This window comes from Haliaeetus albicilla, chromosome 23 (genome assembly GCF_947461875.1).
Source record: "Haliaeetus albicilla chromosome 23, bHalAlb1.1, whole genome shotgun sequence".
NCBI classification, from domain to species: Eukaryota; Metazoa; Chordata; class Aves; order Accipitriformes; family Accipitridae; genus Haliaeetus; species Haliaeetus albicilla.
The window spans coordinates 1,270,551-1,282,648 of record NC_091505.1 but is presented as its reverse complement, the minus strand read 5'-3'; positions in this window follow the sequence as shown (position 1 = coordinate 1,282,648).

Below are 12,098 nucleotides of genomic sequence, written 5' to 3'. Positions count from 1 at the left end.
GATGAGGCTTGGACAGAGACAGGGAGGACAAAATGTGCATATTAGTTCTCAGGATCTGCTTGTCCGATGGCACCTGCATAGGATTGACTAGATCCAGAGCAGCAATGAGTTTCTCCAGCAGAGACCAGACAACACTCGCAAGCAGCAGCCGGGCAGCACACGGTCTCTCATCCTCCTCCTCCCTGAGAGCTGCTGCCTGGAATGAAAGAAGAGCTGAATTTTCCCAAGCTGCCCTCACCTGTTTGGTAGCAAACAAGGCCAAATTTCCCCCGTGCAAAGAGCAGCGCCAACAAGCCCCATTAACAAGCCCCACAAAAAGTCCAAGAGTCCCATCTCCCTGGCTGGTCCTTCCCCGGTCCCCGCCAGCTGCCCTGGGCTGGCCCAGCTGCTCATTCCAGGCATGTTTCTCATGGCCGTCAGAGGAATGCAAAGCCCTGGGGTGTTCATGGAGACCAGCACCAGATCTCTTCCGAAAAGGGACAGCGGGGTGATGTCAGCGGAAACATATTTTTAACCCGCATTCGAATGAAAAGGAAACGACCCAGAGGAAACGCATCAAAAAAAAAAAAAAGAGCCTCCTGACAATGAAGAGTCCAGCTTTGCTTTCAAGTTATACTTTTCCCAGGACACTGACTCCCTCCTGCCCTCATCCAAGAGGGAAAAGAGCAAGCGAGGGAGCGAGAAGTCTCCCCGCACACCCCACAAACAGGAAGCATTGGCTATATAAAGATCGGGGCTGCGTCAGGAGGCAGAGGGGCAGGACATGGGACGTGCCAGGGTTCTGTGACATCCACCTGGACCACCAGCCCGCCTGAAGACAGGCACGTTGGCTGGGCCAGCTCGTGCAGAGCAGGGCAGCGCTGATGCCGTCCGACCTTCTTTCCTATGGCCGTGCAGCCGGTGTAAGGCAGCCAGCAGAAAGATGCAAGCTTGCATCCTCATCCACAGCAAGATAAACCCCAGTGAAATGAAATGAGAGGCTGCTTCTGCAAGGAAGAGTCTTCAAACATCTTCTTTTCCACAATACAGTGGACAGAGCCTGCTGGGTTGGGCAGCGGGCAGGGCTGCAAGTCCAAGCCATAGCTCAGCAGACAAAAATCCCTGCAGCAAAACCTGGGCAGGGGCGGCCAACACATGACAGCAGGGGTTTTCTAGAGCCTCAGCACCCCAACTGCCATCAAGCTCCTATCATCCCAGCAGGATCTGGATCATCATCCCAGCAGGACCCAAATTTCACTCCTAGGGAAAGCCATTAACTTCAGATTCGCTACTAGCTCCAGCCAAGCGTGTCATTTTGATGGGGAGGAAGCAATGGGAGAAATTTCTCCCACTTTGTCCTGCAACATGCAGTGACCTGGTGGCTTGGGGGGTCCCAGTGGCAGCAGAGGGGCTCCAGCAGCTGGCAGGAGTTGAGGGATGGGGCCAAGGTGATGCAGGCAGGAGCAGCAGACCTCACAGTCTGGAGGGCCTCTGTCACGAAGCTTTGCAGTTTCTCATCTTCCAGGGAGCCTCAGCAGACACCTAATACCAACTTGCCTCTTGGGAAATATTGTCCAGGTTGAATTTCTTTCCACCCTGCAAAGATATCCCATAAACCTTCACCCACAGTCTAAACCAACCCTTTGTTTGTCTGTGTCCCTCCCCAGAAATGCTCTGGGCACCCTCCACTCCTCACAAGCCAGCTGCAATGCTGAACATTCATAAATAGCAATGCAGTGAGTTTCAAGAGAGTGAAACCATCCAGCAGTCAGAGACCACTTCTCTTCCCCACCCAGAGCCAGCAGGTCTCAGCCCATCCAGGACACTATCCCTCCCCACCCCAGAACTGGGCTGTCACAGGGGAATTAATGCTCTGAGCCTCTCCACTGGCCTGACAGCTGGTCGATGCACAGAAGAAGGAGCTTCACCAGCCCCAGGCATGCCCCTTCGCCCTCCCCTCCCCTGAACCCATCCATTCCCATCCAGTGGGCTGGGGAAGAGCCATTGGTTGAAACCTCTGCCAGAGAGGCTCATTAATGCCATTTAATCCCCCATTCCTGGAAAGTATGAGGTTCCTGGGCACAGAGAGGGAGAGGGACAAGGAGGGAGGGAGGGAGGGAGGGAAGAGAGAAGCGGTACTCCCATGCAGGTCATGCCTGGCCCCACGTGGCACCGTGTGCTGTGAGCTAGCGCAGAGAGTGAATCCCCAAAAAAAGCTTAACACCCCATTAGACTGAAAGTGGATCTGCTCCCCGGACCTGCTCCCCATCCCTCTGCAGATACCAGAACGGATCACACAGGCATCTGAAGGCAGGGCTGAAACCCAGGAGCTGAGGCTGAGGAGGGCAGGAATGCCCCATGAGGTCCCATGGGGCACAGATGGCTCCAGGACATTTCCAGGGGTGGATCTTCTCTACCAACCTGAAGATCCCCCTGTGCTGTGTCCCGCTGTGATCTGTCAGGGGCTGAGCCCTGGGCGGCTCGAGTAGGCATGACCTCCCAACCCCGCACAGCCCACGCTGTACACGGAGGCTGCATTTGGAGCATCTCCAAAGCCCTGGGGCCACTCCATCCCTGGGCGAGTAGGTAATTTTTGCCCTCAAAGGCTGGAGCAACACAGCGCGGCAGCTCCAAGCCCCAGCACACCACGGGTCAGCTTGTCCAAGAGGCACCGACTGCCTCTTCTTTATTTCATTTTTCTTCCAGGGCTGAACTCCAGCCCAGAAGCTCTTCCCCAGACCTGCATAGAGGAGTTATTTTTAGGCACCGCAGGCGGGAGGCAGGGGCCAAGAAGAGCTTGGACCCGGCTGCAGGAAAGCAGACCTTAGCAAGGCAGGAAAGAGCTGGAGGGTGGATACGAGGAGCACTCCCTGCCTGCAGTCACTGAGGCTCCTTCCTCTGTCACCACCGGCTTCCCAGAAACGGCTGCCCAAGGGGAAGATGCTCACTTGCCCGCCTGTGCAAGCAAGGACAACAGAGGGGCCCCGTGTCCAGCCAGGGCCAGGACAGGAGAGGGAAGAGATGGCGGTGGGAGGAGAGGAGCTTCCAAGAGCATCCCGTGAGACCCCAGCCTGGGGCAATGTCCCTCGCAGAGGCCACGCCAGTCACAGGTTTTGCCCCCATCCACTGCTGGTGGGAGCAGCAGGAGGAGGGGGCTGTGGATGGAGGCAGCTTGGCAAAGGGCTGTGATGCTGTGGCATGTGGGGAAGGGTGCTGCAAGGAGAGGATTAGGGGAGCCTGAGAGCTGCACCGCTGCAACTGAGCAAGCAGGCATGATTCAGATGCCCATAACTGTGCCTAAGTAGGGTCCATCAGCAGGCTGGAAAGGGTTTGGACTCAGGCACAGAGGGCAGAAGATGCTCCCTCCCCAGTGCTGGAGGGAGCCCTGAGGTTCCCATCCTCCCTGTGCGCCTGCAGCCCTGAAACTGCTGCCCCAGCAGCATCCCGGTGCCTCTGGAGTGCCTGGCAAGGGCTGCTGACCCAAGCTGCCAGGCCCTCTGCAGGCTCACGGGACAGGTTTGAGAGCTTTCTGCTCTGCTGGTGCCTGGGTGGCATCAGTATGATGCTGATGGGCAGCTTCTTCACCTGGGAAACGCAATAGAAGAGGAATAAAAAGAAAAAGAACAGCTTGAAGCTGCAGTTTCCCAGGCTTTAAGGCAAACCCTCAAATCAAGCGACTGTCTGATCTCAGTGTGTCCCATTTGCATCCCCATTTGCCTTATGCCAGTGAGATGATGCCCCCCACTCAGAGCGGCAGCAAGAAGAGATGTGGCACAGCCCCAGCCTCCTCGCTTGCAAAAATGTGGGCAGCACATTCCCTCATCAGTCAGTCTCCATGCCCATAAGAAGATGTGATAATTAGGTGTGTATTTCCTAAAGCGTTATGCACCCACCTGCCCAGCAACACATATCCGATAGGTTTTGTGTGTATTTGAGGAGGGTGTCTTCTTTCTTGCCTCATATTTTTGGGAAAGCCTATTTGCCTTAGTGGTCTGTCTGCCTCCAAAATTATGTGCCTGCCCTTGCTGTGTATCTGACAGTTTTGGCACTTTGAGGTAGATTTACTTCTCTTTTAGGCAAGAAGACCTGGTAGACCAATCTTTATCTGCAGATCAGATTTTTCCCTGAAATCGCTTTCCAGCCCCCATGCTTTACCCAAGCAAATGCAAAGTCTTGCTGCAAGGAAATTGTTTCCAGGCTTGCATCAGTGAGTTCCTTGGGTCTGATGGGCCCGGGAAAGTGCGGCTTATCTGTGAGAGAAGAGGGAAAAGGGCAAAGCAGCAGGGCCAGAAGTTTGCTCTGCTGTCCCTCCGCTCAGCTCCCCGAGACGGTCCCTATCTCCTGGCCTGCAAACTGCCCGCAGGTATTCCCACAGTCCCCCCCGCCCCAGCTTTGATGGACAACTTCCTTCACGCTGAATGACACTTGGGGACCCACCAGGGTGTGTGAGGGGTTTCAAGGATGGCTGACCCGGTCTCCACCCCGCAACAGTGACAAGAATGAGCCCTCGCCCCCTCCTTAATCCACCTTCGCCCCCGTCGCCGAGAGGAGCCCGTGAACCCTGTCCCCTGAGCTGCGAAACGTGAAAGGGAGGAGGCAGCGAGGGGGGGAAGGCAGGACCCGCCGAGGCTGGCCAGCACTGGGCATCCCCCGGGGCTTCGGGCCACCCCCAGCACTCGCCGCCCCGCATTGTGGACGGGGAGCGGGGAGGAAGGGGCCCTGGGGACGACCCCATCCTGCCGGCGCTGTGAAAGCCGCCTTTGTTGCGGGGCTGTCACCCGGGCCAAGGCATCCTGGCCTCTGGTTTCTAGGACAACAGGAGGAGGAGGAGGAGGAGGAGGAGGAGGAGGAGGGTGGGCTGATGGGGAGGAAGGTGAGAGACGGCAGCAGGAAGGTTTGGACAGTGCGGGCAAAAGCGAGTCCCAAAAAGTGGCTCGGTGGTTTCTTCAGGGTACCCTCTTGCTGGAAGGGGAGATGCCAAAGCTGAGCCCTGAATGGCAGCCAAGCCCATGCTGGGTGTGAGGTGAGCGAGGGGGTCAGGATGTGGCCCATGGGCCTGACTTGGCTGTAACCCACACCGAGCTCAGTGGGGTCCCTTCTGCTCGCATCTGTTGGTCTCAGATCAAACCTTCCCCAGTTTCTTCTTGCTCACAGAGCGTGTCACCATTTGAGCTTGCAATGGGACCTGTCAGTCCCAATGGCTCCTTGCCCACTCTAGCTGCCAGCTTACACCATCCCCAACCTCCCCCACCCATCCCACCTAGCAGACAGAGCTCACGTATATTTTTAGCTGAATATCTATGGTTTGTCCCTTTTCAGCTCTCCAGTTCCATCAGATTTCAGGGGAGTTCAAAGGTGTTTTCCTGCCTCCTACAAGCTCAAGGCTATTTATAGCCATCAGATGTTGGCAGCTCAGCTTTCATGGACTACTGTACAGTGATGTGCACATGGAAGTGGCTCATGGCTTGTGAGTAACTCCAGGACCAGCCACGAGCCTAAGGAGTGACAGGGTATTGCTTACAGTCCTGTGTATGAGAGAGAGTCAGAAAGGGTGGGTGGTGAAGAGCAAAGAGACACTCCTTTAGGCTGGATATGAGAAAAAAAGAAGAATACCAAATTTTCCAGGGACATCTCTTAACGCTTGGGATGCTCCTCAGGGGAAACGATCCTAATCCTGCCCCATGGGCTATTTCAAGCGAGGGTGGCCTAGTTGCCGTAGCTGTTCTTGCTGGTTCTAGCTCTGGGGATGCTCTTATTCTTCATTAGGTGCTCTGGAGAGGACGAATATCATAGTGGCACAACATTGTTGCTGATCCCAAAGCCCTGCCTGTTCTGACCTGGATGCCTCCACAATGTGCCACAAGCCCCTCAGATGCCTGTATCCAGCTCCCAGGCTGCAGAAAGGCTTCCCCTGGCTGGGACCTGGGGAAATATTATCCAGGGCTGCATCACCAAGAGCCAAAAGGGTCACTTCTAACATACCCACTGGCATGCAGCTGGGCTGACCTTTCCCAGAGATGCCAACAGCCCTGATGGTGACCAGATGAGCTGCCAACCATGGGCAAGCTCTGACCTACCATCACGGCGGAGGGAGAGACCGTGGTCTCCTGCGCTCAGCCATCTGGCTTGAAGCCTGGCCAGGCTGTAGGGAGAAACCAAAGGGGACTTCAGACTAAAGCTTTGTCTTTCCATAGTGACCATCGTGTCCAGGGACACTGAAAAAGACTCAGCTTTTGGGTCTTTGGGGATTAGATTGCTTCATGGAAAAGGAGAGGTGAATCGGGACTCTTGCGTGCATTTCTGGTGTGGTGTTTTTCTCTGTAGAAGGTGCATATCCCACATCACTGGGAGAATATAGCAGGGTAAAGCAGCCATTTCAAAGTTTGAGAGACCAAGGGTCTTGCACCCCTATAAAAATTCCATACTTAACAAAGCTGCCAGGAATGACCAGGCACCAGTGATCTCTGAATATTACAAGGGCTTTCTCAAGCCCAGGCTTTGTGGAGCTGTGCAGCCGGCCATGAGGATGAGCACCGGCCCATTCCAGACCTGACTTAAGGCTATGGCGTTTTCCACTCCTGCTAAAAACAAGCTCTCTGCCCACAACGTGCCTCCCCTGCCGAAGGAACCTCTATCTCCTGCATCTCTTCAAGTGCTTCCCTGCTCCGACCGAGGGCAGGAAGAGGACAAGAATACCACATCCATCTGTGAGCACACAGGAACTCATAGAGAGATGGAAAAGAACTATCTGAGCTGGACAGGGTCCAGGGCAGCAGGGACACACACCCCACTGCTCAGGAAAAGAGCCAGAGAGACTTCCATTGCCATAGCCACCCCAGCTCTCCATTTCACATCCCATCTGAACAAAAACACTTCACCTTCCTTTTTTTTGCGCTTGCACACACCTCTCCCTTCAGCATCAGCTGCTGGCATATGGGAGTGTGGTGGACTATTTAAGGAAAACGCCCAATAACATTACAATTACTTACCATAAAAGCCTCATGTTTCCAATAACAGCCTAATGTTCCAGGCACCTGTCCAACAGACTCAGAGTTTTCTTACCTGCCCACTGCAGGATTCATAGCCATCACACTTCCCAACAGACATCTAGATGTGCCATTGCAAAACTGCAAGGCTCTGCAACACCTCAAAATAGCTGCCACATCTGTCTGCAGCGGGGACAGTGATTAGCAGGACCTTTCATCCCCACTGGCAGTCATCTGCTGGGATCTGCAGCGGGTTGCAAGCAACAACCGGTGTGTGAGAGGCAACATCAAAACCAGGAATTCACCTGTAACCAAAGCAGTCTGTCTCGGACTGGCAGCATCTGCCCGGCTTTACTACTGCAGTTCCAGCATGGTCCCTGGATGGTCACAACTTCTCCTGCCGATGGCAGGTGACAACGAAGGGGCCCAGCGGGACCAGATGCCACTCTCACCTCCTAACACGGTCACCTTGACGCTGGAATGAGGTGGAAACGGACAAATGGAGCAAAAACAAAAGGGCTCATAAATGTTTTTCTCAGTCAGATCCCATGAGCCCAATCAGTGATATCCGCAATGGCTTTTACAGACCAGGCTGGGCAGCGTGATTTTGTTCAAGTGTTCCCAGGGAACAAAAAAACATCATGAACATGTGTCTTGCTGAAAACAGTCTCTCCGATATGAAACCATGATTGTTCACCAGCAAAGTTACTTGTGGGCTTGGGAAACAGTTCACGAGCAGAGGAGATGGTGTAACAGGATGTGGGCATCTAATCTCTCCGTACCAGTAGACAGTCATAAGCACTGGCACTTACCCAGCAGTCAGCTACAATTTGTTTGCACACAGGGTTTGCTGGAAAATTGCATCCAGCCGTCCAGTTAATAAAAATCATCCTCACACAGCTCACCGGCAGTGTTTGCTGAATGAGAGATGGATGCTAAATTATTCACTCTGCACCATCGGAGTCTCAGTGGTGGAAGAGAGGGGAGGAAGATTTCACTGCTGCTAGTCATGTTATGCTGTCAATTACAGAGCACTTCATTCTCAGGGCTGTAAGGCTACCATCTGGTACTAAATTCACCACGAAAAATGGAAAAAAAAAAGAAGGCAGCATTTTTAAGCATTGACTGCTCATCGTACAGCAGTTCTAGAACGCATTTTTCTAACATTCATGAGAAGTACAAATCCAGGGGGAAGTGCAGAGTGGAAGGGATAATATGCCATTTAGAATATTCCACCTACACAGATGTAGAAGAAACAGGAGGGCACAAAATCCCACTCTGCCTATCCTGCCCGGCACACCTGGGAGATCAGTGGCAAGAGGGTAGATGTAGCACAACCTTCTAGATGTGTCACTGGGCTTCACAGCCAGGCACCTTCCCATTCCTCCAAGTAGTCAGCTGTTCTCTTTGGCTGCTGAACTACCTCTCAGCCCTCTTCAATTTTGAAGGGTTTTAATTCTGACAACCAGGGAAATGAACCTATTTGTAAGGTGATGAGCATTATGGGAGGTCCTTGTTCTTGGTATGCAACTAGAAATGCTCAGAGAGGAAATTTTGAGAAATTGCTGTTGGACATTCATGGCCACGTGCTTTGGTGTCCATGGTGGAAGTGTTTTGGTGGAACTGCATGGTGACAAGACTTGGATGCATAATCTGTGTTTGGAAGCACACGCAGCCCTGCTGCATACCACATCGAGCCATTAATTTTATCAGGAACCAAACAGAGGAGACACATTAAATAGCAGAGTGGAGCATGTCCCCACAGGCAGAGCTGGGGAAGAAGATAGAGCACCTTGGCTGGATATGAAAGGCTCCGGGAGAACAAAAGAAGAGAAGGAGGCAACAAAAATCAGATGGGAAAACAAGCTCACTAATTTGTTCAAAGACCCATAGACTCTCAGCACTGAACACTAGAGATTTTGAGGGGCTTTAATAAAGATGGAGATGAAGGCACCATGTGATTCGTTAATCTCCTACATGGCCCAGACAGGAGAGAGGGACAAAGATGCAGTACTGCCATGCGGCTTCCCACAGAGCATCGCAATGCTGGGAAGAACTAAAACAACCACAGGATGCCTTGGGTAAGTCCATTAACCAAGAGGCTTTTTCCTTTTCATGCCTTTTTCCTCCAGGCCATGTACCTTTCACCCTCAGTATGACTCTGGAGATCATAGAGGCTGCATGCGGAGATGATGAGGGAGCTTGAAAATCAGGTTTAAGATCTTCAACCTGCTGTGGCTTGGACTTAAAGCATCCACAACACACTCAGGAAGACAAAACTTGAGCTGTCTGATGCCTTCCCAGACCTGCCTGCTCACAGCCCATCCAGACTGCATGAAGCTTTGGCTTCCATAATATACTGAACGTACTCTGAGTATGTCCCTCCCCAGAGCTTCCAGTACGGGGCTGAGGGCTCCAGTGAAGGCTACGGTGAGTCTGGTCTGGAAGACAAATGTAGACTCATAATAGGCAGCACGGATGTGCCTGGTAAGGTCCTGTGATAGCTGCAGAAAGTGCTACAACCTCACCCATCCTTTCTTTGTTTGGTCCTTTACTGAGTCATTGCTTCCAAGAGGAGATTCATCCTTCCTGCTGATGGGCCACACAGCTAGGTATTGGTGAGATCCCTTGCACGAGGTCTTACTAGTGGAGCTGCCCAGAGTTGGCAGATCCTACAAAGTACCCCCGCTCCTCTGCAAGGTCTGAAACATGCTTGGAAAGAGGCACCAATGGTCTCTAAACCAGCCTCCACCCAGCACAGAAATGCTCCATAGATTCCCTTGTCCTTTGCGGGATTTCCGACAGTCTCCTACTCCTCTGAGACCAAACAGCTAGTCTCTGTCAGTGACTCCTTTAGCATGGGTCTGGAGCTGAGGACCCATGTCCTACCAAACACTACAAAGAGTCAGCAGAGGCAAGGGCATGAAAACCACAATAGGATGGAAAAGGAAAGTGACTGGGACACACATCCTCTCCTTCTCTCAGGAGTCTGTCCATCTTTGGGGATCTGAAGGAAGAGCCAGGCTGGAGTTTTCTGCTTTGAAGGTAGCTCAGGAGTTGACATTTGCAATGCATTGGAAGGTGAGGAGAAAAGCAACCAGCTGATTCTAGGAAGAGACTCTCAATGTGATACTAAAGCCATAGCCTTCACTAACCCAGACACAGCATCCCATGAGCTTTATAGCTGAAGCTGTTGATTTACTTACAACAAGGGTCATTTTTGCACCATATTTCATGCCTGGTGCCCCTCAATACAAGAAGGACCCACTGACAGAAGGGGGCAGAACCTGGTTCTCTCTCCTCAGCACCTTCTTATGTGCCCCTTGCCATATACTCTGCCCATTGGCTTGACGCTTTGGACACAGTGGCTCGCAGTAGAGGAAGAAAACTCTGATATAAGCTTGAATTTCCAGTCCTCTTCAGACTGTTCCACCTCTCCCATCTCTTCCTGCTCTGGAGCATGGACTGCTGAAGCTGTGCTCATCCCAGTCACCTTGCCAGTTAAGAAGTGATGCTCCTGCACAGCCAGAGGTGCTGGATGCTCTGCTTACTTTCTAGCTTGCTCTCTCCCTTTCTTTCTGAAGTTGGTCTTTCTGTCCTTGAGGAGCTGAGGGACGTTCAAAAGAAAGGCAAAAACCCACAAAATACCAGGTGGTAAAGTCCATAGGTGCACTCTCCAGGTGAGGCACTCTTGCACTCATCCCCAGGTGCAAACAAGGGCATTTTCCCCATCATTTATTCTCTAGCATGTCAGACTCATCCAGCCCATTTCTTTCCCTCCAAAACACGGTGGGCTTTTAGCCCAAGCATTGGGGGGTGTTGATTTTTAATGCTTACTTATTTATTTTTGACATTGCACAGACCATTCCAGCACCCGCTTTATCTCCAGTGATCTTTGACCCCTGCCTGTCAGGAGTTCAATCTGGTACGTTCCACTCTTTGCCCCCACTTAATTCTTTTTTAGCTGCTCAGCCTTTGAAACCTGGTGCCATATGCCAGCCCAAAAGAGTCCTGATCAATACCGGGAGACCACGTCTCTGTGACCTTGCAACCTGCACCGTAAAGGGCAGAGGGCAGAGCAGAGTGTTGGCCATGTTTTCATTACGAGATTTCAGCTGCATTTGTTGGAGGGGGAGGGAGAGCCTTTCTTTCTTGCTTTCTTTCTTGCTTTCTTTTCATGAAATTTAGTCCAGCTGGGACACCAGAGCTCCTGGCTGCCTGTCGACTCCTCTGCCTCATTTAATGAAAGTGAGCAAGAGAACCGCTAAAAATTGGGATGCCTGAAAAGGCAAAATAGAAAGATCAGCAGCACATCTCGGTATAAGAAAGGAATTGTTCATGCCTGTCCCTTTCAGACAGCCAGGGTGCTTTGGGGGTGCAAAGCCTCAGTCTCCCTTGTAACGGAGGGACCCATTAAAAGCTGCTCAGTCTTTGGGGAAGAGCCCTGGCAGCAATGCCGCTGCTTTGCAAGGGGGGGCACCTGATTTCTCTCCCTCAAAGCTCAACCTCTTGCATGGCTGAGCCCCTGCCCCAGGGAAAGAGTCCCTAGGAAGGTGCTGCAGATCCACAGCTGAGTTGCACGTCCTTGCCTTGCACCCCACATCGCAGGCACGGTCGTGGGGATCCCTCAGCCCACCCTGCTGAGGGGCTGTGTGAACTGTGCTTTCTCAGGGTGCACTAGTCAAGGGCCACTGTATTCGAAAGCCGCTCTTTTTTCAGGCAGAGACCTGCCTCTTGGTCATTTATTTTTTTCTCCTCTTCTTTGTGCAAAAAGTACAGGCACCTGCTTTCTGCCCTGATTGCTTTCATTTTTAGAACAAGGAGAAGAACAGATGAAAAGGGAAAAGCTTGCCATGTCTCCTTGGGACAGCAGGGCTTTGATGGTGCTGCTTCCAAAGTGAGATTTAACCCAGCTTCGCTTCATCATGGAGGAAAACCCAGCAGTTAGGTCTAAGCCAAGACTGTTCACCCAGGAATGGCCAGCTACCAAATATCTGCAGGATCTTCTCCATTTGCTGCTGTGGGTCCCGTCCTCTTGGCATTTGGTGCTGTGTCGTGGCAGAGCAAGGCTGCCAGGGACCATGTGGCAGGGCTGGGCTGATGGTGCTAGCATCCCATTTGCAACACACCAAC